The sequence below is a fragment of the Elgaria multicarinata genome, chromosome 4 (genome assembly GCF_023053635.1).
Source record: "Elgaria multicarinata webbii isolate HBS135686 ecotype San Diego chromosome 4, rElgMul1.1.pri, whole genome shotgun sequence".
NCBI lineage: Eukaryota > Metazoa > Chordata > Lepidosauria > Squamata > Anguidae > Elgaria > Elgaria multicarinata.
Window position 1 is genome coordinate 88,285,862 of NC_086174.1, and position 21,269 is coordinate 88,307,130.

At 42.8% G+C, this 21,269-nt stretch overlaps 1 protein-coding gene across 1 annotated transcript in view; it reads left to right on the forward strand.

The window, feature by feature from the left end:
- The window catches only part of FAM184A (family with sequence similarity 184 member A), an 87,432-nt gene that overhangs the window by 13,094 nt on the left and 53,069 nt on the right, over positions 1-21,269 (forward strand). The gene's annotated exons all lie outside the window — the stretch shown is intronic.

A 21,269-nucleotide genomic window follows, 5' to 3' on the forward strand; every position in this document is an offset into this window, starting at 1 on the left:
CCAATTCTCCTATCATCAACTCTGTCTGGAGTTTGAGTTTATTTGCCCTCAGACAGTCTCTTACTGACTTCAGGTAACCATTTAAAGTTGCTGGTGCTTCACTTTGATCTGATGAAAATTGGCATACAGTGATTTTAAAAAGATATTAAAAAACATGGGAGACCAAATTAATCCTTGAGGAACCTTGCGAGATAATCCCCATGGTGAGGAACAATAAAGTCTCCTAGCATCTCTTCCCTGCAGAGTAGTCCCAGCTCTGAAAGACAGTCCATGGTTCCTATCTCTCCTTCCTATCTCTCCTCTCTCATCTCACACTATTGCCCCGCTCGTGCTCTTCGCTCCTCTGATGCCATGTTTCTCGCCTGCCCAAGGGCCTCTACTTCCCTTGCTCGGCTCCGTCCATTTTCTTCTGCTGCCCCTTACGCCTGGAACGCTCTTCCAGAACATTTGAGAACTACAAGTTCAATCGCAGCTTTTAAAGCTCAACTAAAAACTTTTCTTTTTCCTAAAGCTTTTAAAACTTGATGTTGTGCAGACTTTATACTGTTAGTTTTACCCTACCCTGTGCCTGCTTACCCTACCCTGTGCCTGTTTGCATTCTCTTCCCCTCCTTATTGTTTCATTATGATTTTATTAGAATGTAAGCCTATGCGGCAGAGTCTTGCTATTTACTGTTTTACTCTGTACAGCACCATGTACATTGATGGTGCTATATAAATAAATAAATAAATAAATAAATAAATAAATAAATAAATAATAATAATACATGGTTGATAGTGAAAATTGCTCAGATGTCAAGAAGAATAGAGGTGACACTTCTCCTTTCTTTTCTCAGCAAAGGTTATCCATCAGGGTGCCCAAAACAGTTGTCCTGAATAGTGGGCCTGAAGCCAGATTGAAATGGATCTAGATAACCAGCTTCATCCAAGAGTTCTTGGAGTGGGATGGCCCCAAAATGGGCAAGGGCTGTTTTGGCAATTTTCGGGGGGTGGGGTAATACAGCATTTCAAGAGGTGGGAACTCATTGCAGCACTGATCAACTGGTGGCTAATGTTTTGCTTTTCCAGAATGTCCCATTTATCGGTGTGGGGGGCATGTTGGAATGATAGCTGCCAGTGGGTGATGCTTTTTTGTGGGGGGCCCGTCATGTAAAAGAGCTGTTCTTTTAGTACTGAATTTTAGCCTTATAGATGTGTTTAATCTTAAATATCACTGAAGATATTTGGATTATAGGATTATCTGCATTGTAAACATTAAAGTGTCACTTATCTGTAAGCAGTTACAGTAATGCAAGCAGATGTCAGTATTCATATGGCTTAATTTACTGGAAGCTGCTCATTGGCACTTGGTTTCTAAGCACAACACTTTCTGATACCCGTTTAATAGCAGTTCATAGTCAGGAAGTACTTACTTGCTGTAACCCTGTAGATCTCAATGTTGGCTGTGCTTCAACTAAATTAGTGCCTGCTTTTTCCCTCTTCTATTGTGAAACTAAGTAGTACACACACACACACACACACACACACACACACACACACACACAGGCAATCCTGATAAAGATTGCTCTTTTTGCAGCAGGAAAAGAGCAACCTGTATGAAGATTACTGGGGGAGGCAGTGGAGAGCTTTCTCTCCACCCCCTCCCTTGAAACCTTGATTCAGAAGGCTCTCTACTCCCTCTCCCAGAAATCCTCATATAGATTGCTCTTGTCTCATTGGCAAGAACAACCTCTATTGCTGGTAGCAGTGATACTATTGGTGGGGAATCAGTAGGAGTGAGGGGATGGGGTCAGGGTGCACAGGAGGGCTGCAGTTAAAGCCTGGGGCCACAGACTGTCAATCCTTGATCTAAAGTCTGTGAATCATTAAACATTATGGAAGTGAATTGTTACTTTTAATTTAAATATTTATTTTATATTTTTAATTAAATTTTAATTCATTTATTATTTTTAAGAGGTGATAAAATACTTGTCTATTTTTTTAAAAAAAAAGCAATGAAAGGGAATGGATGTGGGGGTGGAATAGATTTGGTGGTGAGAGAATGAAGCAAGGAAATCAATCATTCATAAAGTATGTCTCATGTGAAGTGTGGGGAGAAAATATCAGTTTTGTCAGGGAAGCAGAGGAGTAATGATTGAGATTCCATGTCATTTTCATGTTTGCTTATTGTGCAAATTATTTTTGTAACTAATTACATTTCCTTTATACCCCAACCCATTTCACATAACCTTTTTTTATTCATGTATTTGATCATTTCCAGTAAATAATACATTAATAAAAGTCATTACTTACATGTAGTGATGGGCAAACTTAACTCAAATGAATTCATTATTTACTCAGAAAGTAAATTCTGAGTTCATCCATGTGAGTTTGGATGAGAGCTCTCCTTTAATATAAGATCTCATTCTGTGTATACATTTTTTTGTGTATGCACTGTGTCAAAGTACATTTGGACAGCTGCAGTTTGCAATCACATAGTGTTGCATGATGTCATGCGTCACCATGTTATGTGCCCTCTTCCTGATCGGTTGTTTTCATGTGGCCTGCCTGCATGATGATGTTCTGTGATATTTACTTGCCGATCACCAGCCTATGCACATGTAGAGTTCTCCTCATGGAGCCAGAGTAGCAGCATAACAACGAAGGAAGCAGTGGTGGACACACTGGATCATTCAAGGCTTAAACCAGCTCAGCACATGTCACAGAAATGACATTGTTTAGATGCAGGTTGTGCATGTCCCAAAGCTCACAATCAGTTCCAGATGTAATAATGAATTCATAATCCAGGGTCTCGACAAAGGTGAGCCTTATGAACTGATAGATTTTGACCAACAGGCCAATTAATTATGAAATTTGACGGCATCACAACTTACATGTAATGAGTAATTCTGCAACAGGCATTAAAATGTGTACTTGGAATATCATGTGACATTCAGTTGGGTTGGAATATATGATATTTCTATACAAGTGACAGTCTGTCAAAGGGCGATATGGGATTAAAGGGATTTTTGGAAGTGTGTGAAATACTTCATAAAAAGCTCAATTCATCTCTGTGAGGGTTTATTACTATTCAAAGGCTTTGCTTTTGACAAGCATCAGAATACTAGTGAGAGAGCTTGGATCACTTAGCAGGATTTGGAGTGGAATGTGCCATCATGAAATATGGCGACATTTATGTACCTCTGTTTTAAATGGCATTGTTTTAGTACTTTGTGTAAATCCACTTCAAGCCATTTGCTCTGTTTGTTGGTAAACTGCAATTTAAAAATAGCTTTTTATGTTGTAATAGTCCATATTATGCCAGCCTATAAACACTTTGGTAACACTTTGCATTTGGAAGTGGGAGTTAAAAAGGACACTGTTTAAGTCTCTTTGGAATGCATAAAAGTTCAGTTAATGTTGTAAACTACTAGAATATTGCTTTTCCTCTATATGTTTTATAAAATAAATTTCTTAATCTTTTTGAAAAATGTACAGAGACGATAGATATTTAATCTTTGTTTTGAACACAGTTATATATGTTCAGTTCTAAGCAATCATAGAGTAAACGTTGAATCCTGAAGAATCTCATACACCCAAAGCTGTGAGCTAACATGCCTCAAATACTCGTAACAGAAATGCTAATAAGGGGACCACCATCTTATGTGGTTGTCTCCTTATTCTATACAGGTGCATGCCACATTTCAAATCTATTTTATACCTCCAGTTAAAGCAAGCATTTCTCAACACAAACATGGTTTGAACTATGCCATACTCTGTAAAATAAAAAGGGTATTGAGATAAAGAGGCTTAAATTAACCGGAAGTTGGATGTCTTTCAAAGAGGCTCTTTTTCTTTAGTTTTACTACAGTTTTAGCTTTCCTGCCTACAGGCAGAAATTATCCGGATGGGTTGTTTCATGTCCTAAAGAGGTATATGAATTGAGATAATCCATTTACTTTTTCTGAGAGATCTTTCAGCTTGATGAATTTACTCTTGTGAGTATTATTGGAAAGGTGACTATCACTAAAAATATAATTTTCAAGCTTGAAATCTGGGCATTTATACATTGCTTTGGATAGTGTGTTTATGATGTAATGGCACCTTTTCCTGTGCTGCCTCTCAGAAATTACGTGAATTGTTCTGCATCTCCCTTAAAAGCTTTAACAGGTTACAGCAATTCCTTTTTAAAACAACAACAACAACCAAATTTAATCTCAGTTTGACTTAGTGCTCATCTACACCAAGAAGATATTCCACTATGAAAGTGGTATGAAAGCGGTATATAAAATGCAGGAGCCACACTACTGCTTTATAGTGGTATTGAAGTGCACTGACAACTTTTGGGACCCATGACACATACCATATACTGCTTTCATACCACTTTCATAGTGTTATACCCTGCTTGGTGTAGATGTGTCATGGGCCCCACAAGTTGCCAGTGCACTTCATTACCACTTTAAAGCAGTAGTGTAGATCCTGCAGTGCACTTCAATACCGCTATAAAGCAGTCGTGTGGCTCCTGCCTTTTATATACCGCGTTCATACCACTTTCATAGTGGAGTATCCTGCTTGGTGTAGATGAGCCCTTAGCCTGGCTTTCAACAACTGAAAGCCAGTCTAAACAAAGTGCCCTTGTACTTCTGAAATTTGCTTAGTTTCAGAAGGGGGCAGCTCGCAGCAACAGCTGAGCTGCTGCATTCTGTACTAGCTCCAGCTTCCGGAGTAGCCTGAAGGGCAGCCCCACATAGAGCGCATTGCAGTAATCCAGGCTTGAAGTTACTAATGCCTCCATAATTTTGTTAAGGAACCTCCCCACTTCCCCATAGAGTGTCTTAAATTCAGATTAGGGAGTCTGAAGGTTTAGGTACTCTGAACACTAGTCTGTAACCTCTTCCCTCAACAGTTCTTTCAATAAAGTAGTATTTCATAAAATAATTTGAAGAGGAAATCTAGTTCCAGTTCTCAACCAGTTGTTCTGGTATTTTCCCAGTACCTACACTCAGTCCTAAATCTGCTTTATGGAAAATTGAGATTGTTGAATGTCTAATGGCTAAGAGCTATTGTTTATAGTGGGTGGGAAGATCTCCATATGTTTTGGAGTTGAACTCCCATAAGCCCCTGCCGACATCACCAGGGGTCAGGAGTGCTGAGAGTTGAAGCCCAAAACTTCCAGAGGGAATCAGGTTGGGCAAGTATGCTGCATACACAGATGAGGGATCTCACAAAATTGTTAATGTTCAATCTTGAGTCTAATGGGGCTTATTTCCAGATAACTGTGCATAAAATTGCTGCTAAGGCCACAATTCTATGACCCTTGGAAAAGAATCCCAGGAGCCAGAGGAGAGATCTGATCGCCCTATTTGAGGCAGAGCTCTGATGTTGGAGGAGGAAATCTGATCTCAAATCCTCCCTACCTTACCCCTGTGGATCTTTCCGTTGTCCTTCCCTCTCTGACACCAGAGCTCTGACATCTGGCAGGGGGTGAAGCAGAGGCATGGCATGGGCAGAGCTGGGAAGGCTCTGGATACATGGTGTCCAAAGCCCTGCCAGGCCTATGTCACATCCCCAACATGTGGGAATTTAACACACACACATGAGAGAAAGTGTAAATAGATAGTGGTGGGATTCTTGGAAAAATGGGAGTAAAGGAGCAATGAGTGCTGCTCCTCCTTCCCATCTGTCCTGTCAGCAGGAGTCCAGCAGGGTTTAGGGCATGTTGGAGCATTCCAACCAAACAACAGAATTGCCTTGACAGTCACTTTGAAAGCTGTCCATTTATAGGGAACTGTGGCGTGGAAAATAAGTGTTTAGATGTCTCTTAACATGTAGACATCACCCTTCAACATTCTGGAAAGCTTTTAAAAATTAGGTTGTGTCATAGGCTTGTAATTGTAGTCCCTGTATAAGGTTGAGCATTCACAAAAATCCCTTGAAAAGACTTGGCTGTACATATTTCTTAAAATTCCAAGCATATTCATTCATACAACTTAATGTTCTTTATATTACTCTAAGTTTCCTTGCTTGTTAGTATTGGTATTTGACATTGTCTTTCTTCTAACAATTTTTCTAATATTGTTCAGAGTTAGACGGATCAGGTTGTATTATCTAATAGTGTGATACCCAGAGCAAGCATGTTATCTTCTGGCTAATATAGACTTTGGAGTGAAGTATCCAGGCGCATGTGTCTAATGACCTCCAAAAAATGCCAATAACCAAGGGCAAATATTCCAAAAATAACTTGAAAATCACTTAACATACATAAGTAGGCCATACTGTTCATTATCTCTGCCTACTTAACATATAGTCTTATAAAAATGAAGACTATGAGGAAATATCATTGTTTTGTTAGGCATTAAAAAGACATAGTTTGGGAACTGATCGGTTCATATACTCTTAGGTTTTATGTTTAACTTTTTAAATACAAATTATAATAATTGGAGCTTCCTTTCAAATAATTGCTCTTAATATTCTGCAAAATAATAGTTTGAGACTGCATCATTTGTTTAATAGGCACATTGAAACGAAAAGCTCAGGTTTGTAATTGGTCAGGTTTTTTAACCTGATGGGTATAATGTGGATATCTTCTAAGAGCTTTTTCAGATGGTGGTGGGGAGTTGAGTTTCCCTCCCGTTGCTTTGCTTCATGCTACTGTCCCACATTAGGTTCAAGCAGCTTCCTCTTCCTTTGGATGCTGAAGAAAGTAGTACACAAAGACTACATGGCCCATTCCGCGGGTGTTTTTATCACACTGCTTTCCCTGCACACAGCAAGAAATGGTGGCACATTTCACTGTGGGAGGGGAAACTTGATTTTCCGGGGCCTTTTTTTTAACGGGAGGCGCACAGAACCAGACTGCGTCATGAAAAGGATCTGCGAAAATCCGTGAGTGCCCAGTAACGAGCATGCTATAAAACACTCCTCTGATGGTCCTTTAAATGTATGGATAGTAATTATAGCAATAGCTTGTTTAAAGGGTGAAACTCACAATAGCCGCTGTCGCTATTTCATTTCTACCATCTGTCTAAACATATTAAGCACCAGCCCTGAACTAGGCATAGTTCCATCTAATCATGGTGTATCAGTCCAGTTGTAGTGTTTGTGCCACAGAAGTGGCATAGAAAACTTGACTACTGCAATTAGGAATACAGGAAGATGCCTTATACAGAGTCAAGTCATTGGTCCATCTAGTCCAGTATTGTCAACAATGACTGGTGACAGCTCTCCAGGGTTTCAGGCAGGTATTTTCCCAGCCCTAACTAGAGATGCTGGGGATTGAACCTGGAGCACAAAGCATGTGCTCTAGCACTGAACTACAGCCCCACTTTCATAAGAGAAACCAGACCTTCCAGACTTCTCCCTTTCATACAAAAGAGGCTTGAACCATAAGTCTGCGGGGGAGGACCATCTTAATCAGTCCCCCATCCCTGTAGGAAGGGTCTGTTACCAGCAAACCACATTTCACAAGGGAATGATCTGTCCATAACAACAGGGTTGTTGAACCCCCCCACCCAAAAAAATCAGATCATCCCCCATCCGACCAACAAAAAACACGTCTAGGGTATGTCCTGCCATATGTGTCAGGCCAGCGATGTACTGAGATAGCCCCATGTTTGTCACGGTAGCCATGAAGTCCGAGCTGGCCCTGTCAGGACAGCCTCAGCATGGATATTGAAGTCCCAAAAAACTACAATCCTAGGGTTCTCCAACACCACTTCCGAGACCACCCCAGCCAGTTTGGCCAGGGAGACTGCTGGGCAGCGGGGTGAGTGGTACACCAGCAGCATACCTGTTCTGTCTCTTTGGCCCAGCACAAGGTACAAACCCTCGAAACTGGTGCTAGGAGGGATGGGTTTCATTGTAAGAAAGATGGAATCCCTATGGATGAAAGCAATCCCTCCCCACCGGCCCTCCAATCTAGGCTGGTGCTGCACAAAGTATCCAGGTGGACAGAGCTGAGACAGATCGACTCTGCCCAGCAACTGTCCCTGGGGGGGTGGGGTGTTGGCAGTGGGAGTCAAAAAAGAGGATGGGGGTTGCATGTGGCCTGTGGGCTATGTGTTGCCCACCCCTGGGGCAGAGGAAGGCAGCTGCCCCAGGTTGATGTTAGGCTGCAAGTTGCCAATTACTTACTTTATTATTGTTTAGTATTTCCTATATCCTTTGGGTGGTGAGATGTTGTAGGGGCAGCATCTTTCCTTAGGAGAAGAAAGCAATGGAGACTTAAGATGACTTTGCAATATTTAAATTAATTAATTAATTATTTTTTATACTGTCCAGTATCCAAAGCTCTTTGGGCAGTTCACCACAATTAAAACGACAAGATACAGCATCAAGTACAATAGCAAATTTAAGAATGTGTACTTTTTAAATGTATTTTAATGGTTTTAAAATTTTGTGAACCACCCAAAGAGCTTTGGTTACTGGGTGGTATAGAAATTAATTAATTAATCAGAGCCTTTATGACAGCTAAAAGACTTATACTATCACATTGGAAGGACAAATCTACACCTCCCATAATGCAATGGATCGAGGACCTAATAACATTATCAACTTTTGAACGGGTGTTATATAGACACAACTTGAAAGTGATAAATATACGGATATCTGGTCTGCCTTTCTTGAAACCTTTGTATAACTCTCCCCCCCCCCTTTTTTTTTTTAATGAATGGTACATATGACGGAAAATGAAGATAATCTTATATACGTAATTTCCCCCTTTCTGTTTTCAGGATGTATTTTCTGTTCTGTTTTGTTGATATTCACAATTTAAAAAAGAGCTTTGGCTATGGAGCAGTATAGAAATACAATACATGACTGAAAAGTTTGAAAGTACAGTGTAAAAGTAAAACCAAAATAAAACCTAGCAATGCAGAGATTTAAAATACAATGACAAATATTTACTTAAAACCAATATCTAAAACAAATATTTATTTACAAATAAACAAATAGCTTCAGTGGAAGCAAATAGCATAAGCACATATTAGGAACGTAGGAAACTGCCTTATTCTGAGACGGACTAGTGGTCCATCTAGCCCAGCACTGTTGACGCTGACTGGCAGCAGCTCTCCAAGGTTTCAGGCAGATATTTTTTTCCTTACCTGGAGATGCTGGAGATTGAAGTGGTACCTTCTGCATATTGGAGTTACAGCAGAGCTGCTTTAAATAAAAGTGTGGCAACACAGTATTTAGTATTGACTGGCAATAAATGCAGGCTAGAGCCAGTTTTAAAAGAGGTTCAAATCAACTTATTAGTACTTTTATACATGTGTCAGAGAAGGCAATTAAAACACAGTTTAAATGAAAGCACCCCACTAACATTGGGTGTGTGAGTGTAAGTGAGCGAAGGCAAAAGTAATGGTTGCTAGCTTCCTTCAGGAGAGAGGCCACATGGCACTTGTTGCTGAGGCATAGGAGGAAGAGGAAGGGGAGGGAACAGGAAAAAAGGAACTGATCAAGCTACAGGACATTCTCTATCACCTCCAAGTGTCTCAAAGCATGTGAAGTTGTTCTTATTTTTCAATGTTGCATGCAAAGCATAATGTCCTTCCTGACATTATGGAATGCTTCCACTGTGTAGTGTGAGTGGCCCCCTCTTTGGATGTCCTTCGCTGGTTGTTGAAGACACTTCTATTCTGGCAGGCTCTTACCTCCTAAGTGTCAGTTTAATTTAAAGATTGTTTTATCTGCAAGGCTGGCACAAGCTGTCCTGCCTAAAGCAGGGAGAGCACACGTGCGCCTCTGCCAAGTCTCCCAACCCCCTCTATGGTCTACAGTATTACTCTTACTAAGCGTCATGTGGCATTCTTCAAAAATACAGTATAACACGACACATATATTGTAAGGCATTTTCTCTTTATTCCATCTGGCATGGAGTCAAATAATGATTTGTGTTCTACAGATAGCTTGTTATATGAAAGGTGGAACAGCATGGGCTCAGTGGCGGTCTGTCAATCCATTTATTAATTTGTCTAGCTGAATAGTATTGAAATTCAGAAACTGAATTTAAGGATGTAATCTTGTTACCAAGAATGTAACAATCTCTGTATACTTGAATTGCAAATAGTAAATGATTGAAAATAGTGAGAATACAAATTTATCTGTATTGTAGCACAAATTATGATATGCGTGTTGAAAGTATCTCTACTACATAATAAAACTATGATCCAGCTGCTGGTTTCTTGGCCTCTGCACACAAGAATCCTATGTGACCATTATGCAGTATTGCCAGTGGTAAATGCTTCAAATCTCACTATAGGACACCCATCTGCCCAAGCCTACTCTTGTATCCAGGTTACTACAGCTTGGACAGGTTGCAAGAGGAAGCAGTCTATCCTGAATGGTGTGTGTTGTAGTCTTACCATGGGTGGCCATGCTATAGGGCTGTACCCCCTCAACTCCATGTGCTATAACTGCACTTGGTGTTGCAGTATAGGTGAACACTTCTACTTTCTGAGCCTTGCCTAGAATAACTGCATCTTGTCCTATGTTTGGCGCTCTGTAGCAGGTTTAGGCAGAAAAACACAGGATTTAGCCAGGATGAAAAGAGCATCATGCTGATGAGATTGCTAGCAGCAGATACTGGCCCTTCTATAGTTGATCATGCAAGAATATGCCATCTGCTCCAGAGTCAAAATTGTGTCTTTGCCAAAAAAAAAGTCTTAAGGCTCTTAAATGCTGCAATGTATATTAAAACAGCTAAGCCAGTTTGTGTAGAATCATCTCAAGGCATACTGCAATCTAAATCTAAAGGAATATATTTTTATATGTAAATAAATCCTATAATTCTTTAATATAAAGCTTGTGAACCCCTTGGGGACAGAAGTGTTGACATTCGTAAAAACTTCTATAAGCTGCTTTGAGACATGAAATGGGGTGGGATATAAACCTAATAAACAGAATAATTTGTGGTAACAGTTCTTCTTCGTGGTCTCTATGCATCACACATATGGGCTTTGCGCCTGCGCAGAGACCAGACCGGAACCTACTATAGCTGAGTGGAACGTTTTTGGCGGGAACCCCTCCCCCCACGCTACCGCGCATGTCCATGGGGTTCCCGCCCTTACCTCAGTTCTTCGTCGTCCGCCATCGTGCTTAGACATAGAACCAGCCTACTTAGCGTATTCTCTATTAAAATACCTTTTTCTTCATTCTTTTCTCTTCTCGTTCGCTTCTCACTTTAACTTATCTTCTTTAGCCTTTATTCTGTCCTATATATATAAAAAAAAAATTGTTATAGTTAGATTTCTCCTCAGCGACTTCGGTCACGTGAGGCCTTTATGGCAATCAAAGCACCATTTAGAAAGTGCGTTAAGTGTGGAGCGAAGCTTCCTCCCTCGGACGGCCATTCTTTGTGTATTATCTGTTTGGGAGAGGGACATGTGGTAGAGACCTGCCACCACTGTATGTCTTTTACCAAGCAAACCAGAAAAAATCGAGCAGACCGACTCCGTTCGACACTCTGGGAAAAAGCTCTTAAGGCCACGGAGGCCCCTACGATGGAGAGAGCGGCGGTTCAAAAGTCTGTTGCCCGTAAGACGGCAGTTACAACGACTGTAACGGAAAAACCGCCAGACCACAGCACTGAAGTGCAGGCCAGAGCTAATAGGGCTGAGATACCCCTCACGCCTGGTCGGTCTTTATCAAGTTCGTTGGCTAAAAAGATCTCTAAAAAAGCCAGAACTTTGATACCTTCTTCTGAGTTGGAGAAGAAGAAGAAGAAGAAGAAAAAGAGGGACGCGGAGAAATCCACCATAGTGTCACCTCGGCCGCGGGAATCGGCCAGGAGCCATTCCACCCCTCCCGCCGCGCCGACCACTTCGATACCGAGGTCTCCTTCGGTATCGAGATCGATGTCGGTACCGATGGCCACGGTACCGACACGCCCTACAAGTCTATCCGAAGGCGAGATTCGAGATTCGGTATCGGTGGCCTCCGCTCGACAACCTGTTAGACCCCAGGAGCTCCAGGGTTTAATCCCCGGGCAGCCCTCGCCAAGACATACTCCAAGGCGTGAATGGGACAGAGTATCTCAGTACTCTGATCCCCAATCCAGATACGGCTACTACCAGTGGGATCGTTACCGACCACAGCAGTTTTTTCAAGGTGGCCAGGAGCATTACCAGCCTGAGGGCTATTATGCACATCCTCCTCCAACATCGAGGGTATGCCAGTTGCCCTTGCCTCCTCCTTCCGAGCATCAAGTCTCCACGGTATCGACCCCTCGACACCATGAGCAACATGTGATACCGATCGCTGCATCGACTGCACTACCTACACAGGAAGAACGTTTAGACTTGCAGGTGGTGACGCTGTCCTCGCCAGAAGGGAACTATCCATCTGACTCCGAGTCGGCTCACTCTTTGGTTCCAACCGCACCTTCGCCGGACGATGCAGTCGATGATGCTGACCCTTCTTCTCCGTCTGATGATATGGTCCGGTTCTCAGACCATATGCTCAGAATGGCTAACGCATTAGGTCTCGACATTCAGCAGGCAGATGAATCCGTCATCGATCCTATTTATGATGTGTTCCAAACAACTACAAATCAACGCTTGGCCATTCCTATACCCCACGCTCTAAAACAAGCGGCTCAGTTGTCATGGAAGACTCCAGCGGTGGCTCAAACAACATCAAAAAGACTAGAGACACTATATCGCGTTAGAGAGGATGAGGCACAATTCTTGGTACAGCATCCTAAGCCGAATTCCATAGTAGTAGAATCGGCACAAGGACAGTCTCATAAAGCCCATTCTGCGCCTGTAGATAGGGAGGGGAGAAAGTTGGATCAAACTGGAAGAAGAGTCTATGCATCCTCCTCTTTGGGAATCAAAGCGTCGGCGTATGAAGCAACTATGGCGAGATACCAGATTTTCCTTTGGGAAAAGATGGGTTCCCTATGCGAGCATCTTCCTGAGGATAAAAAGGAGCTCGCAAGAGTCTTTCAGAGCGAAGCGACGGCCATAGCAAGACAACAGTTGTCCACCGCTCGACATCAAGTGGACTGCCACTCAAAGTCGATGATGGGTGCCATTTCTTTGAGGAGGCATGCATGGCTCAGATCAGCTAATCTCACACAGGAAACAAAGTGGAGAATTGAAAATATGCCATTTGATGGCGAAGGTCTATTTAATACCAAGACCGATGAGACACTGGACTCCATCTATAAAGCAAGGACAACAGCAAAAAAGATGGGGTTTACTGCTCCTCCTCAGACCCAATACCGAACCAAAAGATGGACAAGGCCTCCCATACAACAACATCGACCACAATATCAGCCTCAACCTCGGCAGCAACAACAGCAGCTGCAGAGGAAGAGGCCTTACCAGGGCAGATACCAACAGGATAAGCGGCAGCCCGACTTCTCTAAAAAGCAGCGGGTTTGACTTTTCGGACCCAGATCCACCTCCCTTCGCGAACCGCCTAGCACCCCATTACCATCAATGGGAGTTAATAACATCAGACTCCTGGGTGCTCACTATCATCAACTCGGGCTACGCCATCGAGCTCGATGCCCTTCCTCCCTTTTCCGGCGTGAAAGTAACGGCTCCATCCCCTCCTCTGCTTCTCGAGGTACAGACTTTACTATCGAAGGGAGCTATCTCTCCCGTACCTGCAGAGGAGCTCAACCAGGGATTTTTCTCCCGTTACTTCACGGTCCCGAAGAAGGATGGAGGTCTTCGACCGATCATGGACTTAAGACATCTGAACAAGTTCATCACCCCGAGGAAATTCCGTATGACAACGGTTACTTCAATTCTGCAACTTCTACAGAAAGGAGTTTGGTTCGCAGTGGTGGATCTGAAGGATGCGTACTTCCATATCTCCATCAGGAAGTCGCATCAAGCTTACCTTCGGTTTTCGATCGGTGCATCTCAGTACCAATTCACCGTTCTTCCGTTCGGGTTGGCCACGGCGCCGAGGGTTTTCACGAAGGTCATGGCTGTTGTGTGCGCCCACCTAAGACAGGAAGGCATTTACATTTACCCATACCTGGACGATTGGCTCCTCGTAGCAGACAACAGAAATACACTCCAGTCGGACATACGAACCACCCTCAACCTCTTGGACTCGTTAGGACTGTGGGTCAACCGCGAAAAGTCCGTTTTGACTCCACAGCAGAGATTGGACTTCATAGGGGTAACCCTATCCTCTCAGGACGGGAGAGCATACTTACCTTCAACCAGGGCAAACACCTTGCAGCAGTTAGCCATCGATACCGAGAGCCGCCGAAAAGTTTCGGCATGGACAGTTCAAAGATTGTTGGGTCTGATGGCAGCTACTACGGCAGTCATCAGGTTTTCAAGACTCAGAATGAGGGTATTGCAGGCCTGGTTTCTGAGGACTTTCGATCTCAGGCACAATGCTCGACGAACTTACCTTTCGATACCGAAGCAAGTGAGGGCATCGCTGAAATGGTGGTTCTCGATGTCGACTCTTCTCGAAGGCGTTCCGTTCCAACAACAGGCGCCTTCGGTAACGATCACAACGGATGCATCTTTAGAAGGATGGGGAGCCCATTGCAACTCCCTTACCGCTCAAGGTCGTTGGCCTCGATCACAGAGAGAACAGCACATCAATCACCTCGAACTCCTGGCAGTAGAAAATGCGATAAAAGCATTTGCACAGTTGATCGAGGGCCAGAATGTCTTGATCGCGACGGACAATACTACCGTAGTGGCTTACATCAACAGGCAGGGTGGAACAAGATCTCACCCCCTGAACCGTTCTGCACTCAGGATATGGAACTGGTGCATAAAGAGAAGGACTTACCTGACTGCAATCCATGTAGCCGGCAAGGAGAACATCATTGCGGACTCTCTCAGCAGGTCCTTCCATGTCGACCACGAGTGGGAGCTCGATGTCGAAGTTCGAGAAAGTCTTTTTCGGTACTGGGGCCGCCCTGCTGTCGATGTCTTCGCTACCGAGGACAACGCAGTCTGTACCAAGTTTTGCAGCAGAGCAGGAAAAGGAAAGCGCTCTCTAGGAGACGCTTTCACCAGGACTTGGAGAGGAAACCTCCTGTACATGTTTCCTCCCTTTCCACTATTGACAAGAGTGATAGCCAAGATCCAGATGGACAACTCCAATTGCATCCTGATCACACCGTGGTGGCCTCGACAGACGTGGTTCTCTCACGCCCTTCGGTTATCGAGAGGGGATTACATCAGGCTCCCGTCGACACCGAAGCTACTGTCTCGACACCGGGGCAAGGTTCGACACGCAGATCTGTCGACCCTCAAGATGACTGCATGGAGGATAGCAACTACTCCTCCTTCGGTACCAGAACTTTGACTGTGGACCACATTATATTGGCAGCACTAAAGCCTTCCACAAGGAAAACTTATGCAGCAAAGTGGCAAAGATTTCAGGACTTTGCTTCAGAACAAGATCAAACACCAGAATCTTGCCACTTATCTTTCATCCTCAATTATTTATTGACACTTTTCCAGCAGGGACTTAAGCTCGCATCCATCAGGGTTCACCTTGCTGCGATTACATCTTTTCACCAAGGTATAGATGGGTTTACACCTTTTACCCATCCAACAACGAAGAAATTTCTAAGAGGTCTGAAGAACACGATACCGACTGTGAAAAGTATCGTGCCGCCATGGAGCCTGTCAGTTGTGCTGCAAGCACTGACACGCAAGCCCTTTGAGCCCATGGCGTCGACAGACCTTAGGCTGCTTACTTTAAAGACTGTCTTTTTAGTAGCCATCACATCGGCAAGACGTGCAAGTGAGCTTAAAGCTCTTAGGATAGATGTCCCGTACACTATTTTTCATAAGGACAAGGTTGTGCTACGCACAGACCCAGCCTTCCTACCTAAGGTAGTGTCAACTTTTCATCTGTCCCAGCACATTACTTTACCTGCTTTCTTTCCTAACCCAACTACACCTCTTGAGTCTTCCTTGCATACTCTCGATGTAAGAAGGGCTCTTGCTTTTTACAAAGACAGAACGGACAATTTTAGAAAGACAAAACAATTGTTTATTTGTTATGGGGAGCCTTCTAAGGGACTCCCTGTCTCCTGCCAACGACTGTCACGTTGGATAGTGGAGACAATTGAATTGGCCTACTCTATTTCTAAATTAGAGTTAGTGAAACCGGTGACAGCTCATTCCACCAGAGCTGTCTCAACATCGGTGGCCTTCACCAGAGATGTCCCACTGGCAGAAGTCTGTAGAGCCGCAACGTGGTCCACTCCATCCACGTTTGTCAAGCACTACAGTTTGGACACCCGTGCGAGGCAGGACTGCTCATTTGGGAGGACAGTGCTTTCAGAGATCTTCAGATGATGCACCAACCCACCTCCAAAGGTATGTCAGCTTGCTACTCGCCCATATGTGTGATGCATAGAGACCACGAAGAAGAAATGCAGGTTGCTTACCTGTAACTGTAGTTCTTCGAGTGGTCATCTATGCATTCACACAACCCACCCACCATCCCCACTTGGTGGTGTGAGACTTATAAATGACACTGTTTTATTGTGGAATGTACTTTACTTTATTTACACTCATGTTTATGGGGGCACAATGTCGGACTCCTGTAAACTGAGGTAAGGGCGGGAACCCCATGGACATGCGCGGTAGCGTGGGGGGAGGGGTTCCCGCCAAAAACGTTCCACTCAGCTATAGTAGGTTCCGGTCTGGTCTCTGCGCAGGCGCAAAGCCCATATGTGTGAATGCATAGATGACCACTCGAAGAACTACAGTTACAGGTAAGCAACCTGCATTTTCTGATAATGCTGCATGTAATGTTTCTGCATACAGTTAAGTGAATAAATTTGTCCCCAAACTGTGTTGAGCTTTCAAAACTAGATTCTAATTAGGAAAACTAAACCATAATAAAATACAGTAAAATGACATACTGTGGTTAAAATGCTGTGGTTGTGCATGTGTGTGTGGTGGAGATAGAGACAGAAAGAAACTAGATGTATTAATGGATTTTAGCCCATGTTTCAGGGTATTGCTTTCCCAAGATGACTCACAAAATTTAAAACAGCATAAAACAAATAGCTAAGAATTCATAGCAGCCCTCTCTGACCTGATGCTCTTTGGATATGTTGGAATACAATTCCCATCATCCTTAACCAGCATAGCCTTTGGTTCAGATATAAAGGAAAACTGGCGTGCTGCAAACTAGGATGTAACAAAGCAGAGCATATGACCAAAGGAAGGAATGTGCAAGTACTTGGTTTGGAGTTGCACATGAAATTACTTAAGAATAATGTGTTTCTTTTAACAGAGATCTGTTTGTTAAAAACAACAGTATCCTTCAATTTCCATTTCAAAGAAGCTGTTTAGATGTAACAGAATCATTACAGGGAGCAAAAACTTCCAAGCCAAGAGCTTGTCTTGAGAGGCCTGGATCATGCCTTCCCTGAGGTGTTCAGTCATTTGGTACGAACAGCCTGCTGAAGTAATGTTTGTACTAAGTGATTGAACACCTCCATGAAGAGATGATTCAGGCCTCTCAAGACAAGAGTGCGGACATGACAACAGACAGATCCCTCAAAGACCTGAGTGAATTGACAGGACCATGTGAAAGAAGAGTGCCCTAGTCCCAAACTGATTAGCAACCAGCACTTTGAATTGAGTTTAGAAACAGATTGGGAGCTAACGAAGCTTAAGCAACAGTATAGTTATATGATCTTAAAAACCAGCTCCAGTTAGAACTCTGCCACATTTTGCACCAATTACAGTTTCCAAACACTTTGCAAAGGCAGCCCTATGTAAAGCATATTGCCATTATCTGGGCTGAATGTGACTAAGGCCAAATCCGCCTTCTATAGAAAAGGGTGCAGCTGGCACAAAAGTTAAGATGGACAAAAGCACTCTTGGCTGGAGCTGCAATCTGGCTATCCAAGAACAGTCCCAACCTGCAAGCCTGGAAAATGCAAATTCAAGGAAAATGCAATCCTATTCAAACAGGCTCTACACCAGCTTCCATACCCATTTTCCTACTATACAAAAGTGCCTCCATCTTGTCTTGGTTGTCAGGTGGTTTATACACATCCAATCCTTTAATGATCCAGGATACTGGTTCAAAATCTTCACCCCTTCCCTAGAATCGAATGAAAAGGAAATAAGAGTTTCATCGACATATCGATGGTGCAGAAACACAAACCTCAAGATAACTTCTTCCAAAGAGAACAAGCACTTCAGTTCAGGATCAGGCATATATTTTAAACTGTCCTAGGCCACAGCTAGACCTAAGGTTTATACTGGGATCATCCAGGGTTCGCCCCTGCCTGAGCACTGGATCTCCTGTGTGTAGATGAACAGGTTTGAACCCTGGACAATCCAGGGATAAACCTTAGGTCTAGCTATGGCCCTATACTCTCTGAGGAAAAACACATCATACTACTTCTTGAGCATACATCTGTTTCATCAGTGTAAGTTCCTGCTGGAAAACAAAATGTTCCAGCATGTCACCTGGCCCATGTATGTGGTTGGTTATAGATAGATGCTTATCTTGGTAACAGAGCACTGTCTCAAGACATTAACCTTTGAAGAATAAGAAATCTGGGTGACCATCTCAGTCCATTGTCAAACTGAGGCAAGAAGTCAGTTATGGAGCAGAGTGGCCCGTAGACCATTATATCCAAGCATTCTGAACTAGTATTTTCACTGTGTACACATTATATTATGAAATATTGGAGCTACAATTTGGGAAGCCTCTAATGTTTGAAGATTAACAACCTAATTATGGAAGTGCTGTGTCAGTGCTTCTGAAATGAATAGGGATTGCATGGAGAAAGGGAATTGAGGATTACCATCTGGGATCAGAAGCACCTTCTGTTTTATTACTCACATTTTATAGTGGTTAGGCTACTCAAGGCTGTTAAATTATACAGAACATGCTTTTATCATTCCTTTTTGTTTGCGTTGAGAAGAAAAACTTGGAATATTTCCCCCCGTGCAGGCTAATGTGTAGAACTCATTCTGAAGAAAGATTGGGGGTGGGGAGTTGCCTATCAAACATTTAATTGTCTCCTGTTGGGAAGGCATGCATCATAAGCAACGCAGAGTGCCTGGCTCTATTTGTGCTTCTTAATATATCAAAGCAAACTTTGTCAGTGTTAATTCTAGAACCCTACATTGTAGACCTTTAACACAAACTGAACCATTTTACTATTCTTGTCCAAAGTAAATTTTGTTCCACTCTTTACCCAACAGACATTTGTAATAATATTTTCATTGTCATTGTTTGAGGTATATCATGCGAAGAAGACTACACAGAGGATACAAAACCATTAGCAATTTAAATAAATAAAGCTATTCAGAACCGGCCATGCAGCATACTGCTGCAACACCAAGCTGGAAACTTAGAAGCATAGTGATGGTATTACGTGCCCTGTTATTTTATATCTCAACCACAGTTCATAGTGTAAATTCTTACCAAGTTTCTGGCCATTGTAGTCCAGATGTAGAGAGCTGGTTTGATTTTATTCCCCTCCCCCGCCCCAGCAGGCTTATTTTCCCCAACCATGTAAATAAACTCACCAAAATTACTAGCCTGTGGAGTGTTTTGTTTTGTTTTACTAGGCTGCTAAGATGTCCACCATGAAAACAAAGTGGGCTGACAGAGGAGGGATGGAGCTGAGGGACAGCTTCCTGTCCTCCATGGCCAGCACAAAACCACATTGGACCCAGCCCACTCACGTACATGGATTTCCTTGTGGCCTATGGGTACCAGGGAAAAGGTTAAAGGATGGTGGTACAGATTTGTATGCATAGTTCTTTCTGCTTCCAGTACTATATGTGCAGCAGATGAGGTTGCTACCTATGCACAGTGGAGGAACATACTGCCTGAATGATCACTGAACAGCAAGAGAAGTGTGGGAATCTGTTTAAGATTTGTTATGCATTTACTAATGTTAACAAGGAACTGGTTTGGACTACTTAGAACACAAGGCATGGCTAGCTCCAGAGAAGGGCAGAGATCTATGCAGGACAGTAACTGAACTTTGCTAGTTGATCAGTAAAGTTGTTTCTATAAAGTACCAGTAAGTCTTGCTTCTTCAGATAGAAAACAACAGAAGAAGAGAGCATATGCAAATAAGAGAGCAGGTCAACCAACCAACCCCGCCCCCATACATGCACACTGTAAGTCACACCTATTTGCTGATCACCTGCTTCTGAATCTTCTGTTGTCCATGTTTGTAAGAGGTGAATCATGGCTGTTATGGGTGATTTTGTTCTTGTTTGGTTTGACCATATCATTTAGAAAACCTTTATCTTGTCATTTTCCAAAGACTGAGGGAAATTACAAATGAGATTTCTAGCAAAAAAAATGGTTGAATACCCAGTTTTAACACTATCTTTAAAAACATACTTTTTTCCTGTTCCCCTTTCCTTAAACATACATGGGTTTGCTTCTATAAAGAAAACAGAATAATCATAATCCAAATGCCGACAGAATCAAATGACTACGTTTACATGCTAAACATGTAATCTGAAATAATGTATTTTATTTTAAAAGCAGGCATGGGGGGGCAGTTTTCATTGGGACTACAGCACCCATAAAAGTTTAACGTTTTCCTCTTTGACCATGGTCCTGACATAACCTCCCCTCCCAAAAAAATCTCCCATTAGGCCCAAGAAGAACGTTTCCATTTTTTCCTCCTCCCTGGTGTCTGCTATCAGTTATTTTTATAAAATGGATGCAACTGTAAATCATGCATTTAGTATCATGCTTGGTTTGCCTCAAAACTGCCTTTTAGGCAGTTGATAAGATTATTACATCATGGTTTGACTGGCTTTACTCTTGCATGTTCAACATCTTTCTTCTAGAATTCTTTTAGTCCACTGACTAGTGTGTTAAAGTTACAGGAGCCATAATCCAAAACAAAATTAGGCTTGGCTGCAATTGATATGCTTACCCATTGAAACTGGTACGTTTAAGCAAGCTTAGTTCAGAGTTGGATTGTAGCCAGGGTCTCCTATCTTTTAAGATGGGTGGGAAACTTGTGGATCTCCAGATGTTGTTGGACTACAACTTCCATAATGCCTCACCATTGGCCATGCTGGCTGGGGCTGATGAGAGTTGGAGTACAACAACATCAAGATAGCTATAAGTTCCCCAGCCCTCATTTAAGGCATAGTTCATTTATGTTAAGTGATCCTAAGTGTGTACTCCTGTTTAAGAGCATAATATCTGATCAAAAGGCCGTCAAGCTTCTCTCCCCCATCCTCCTAGATTAGCAGGTTCTGTAGGGTTGGGGTCATCACTGAGAAGTTTCTGGCCTGTGGTCTAGCCAGCCTCTTTCCCAAAATGGATTTGTAG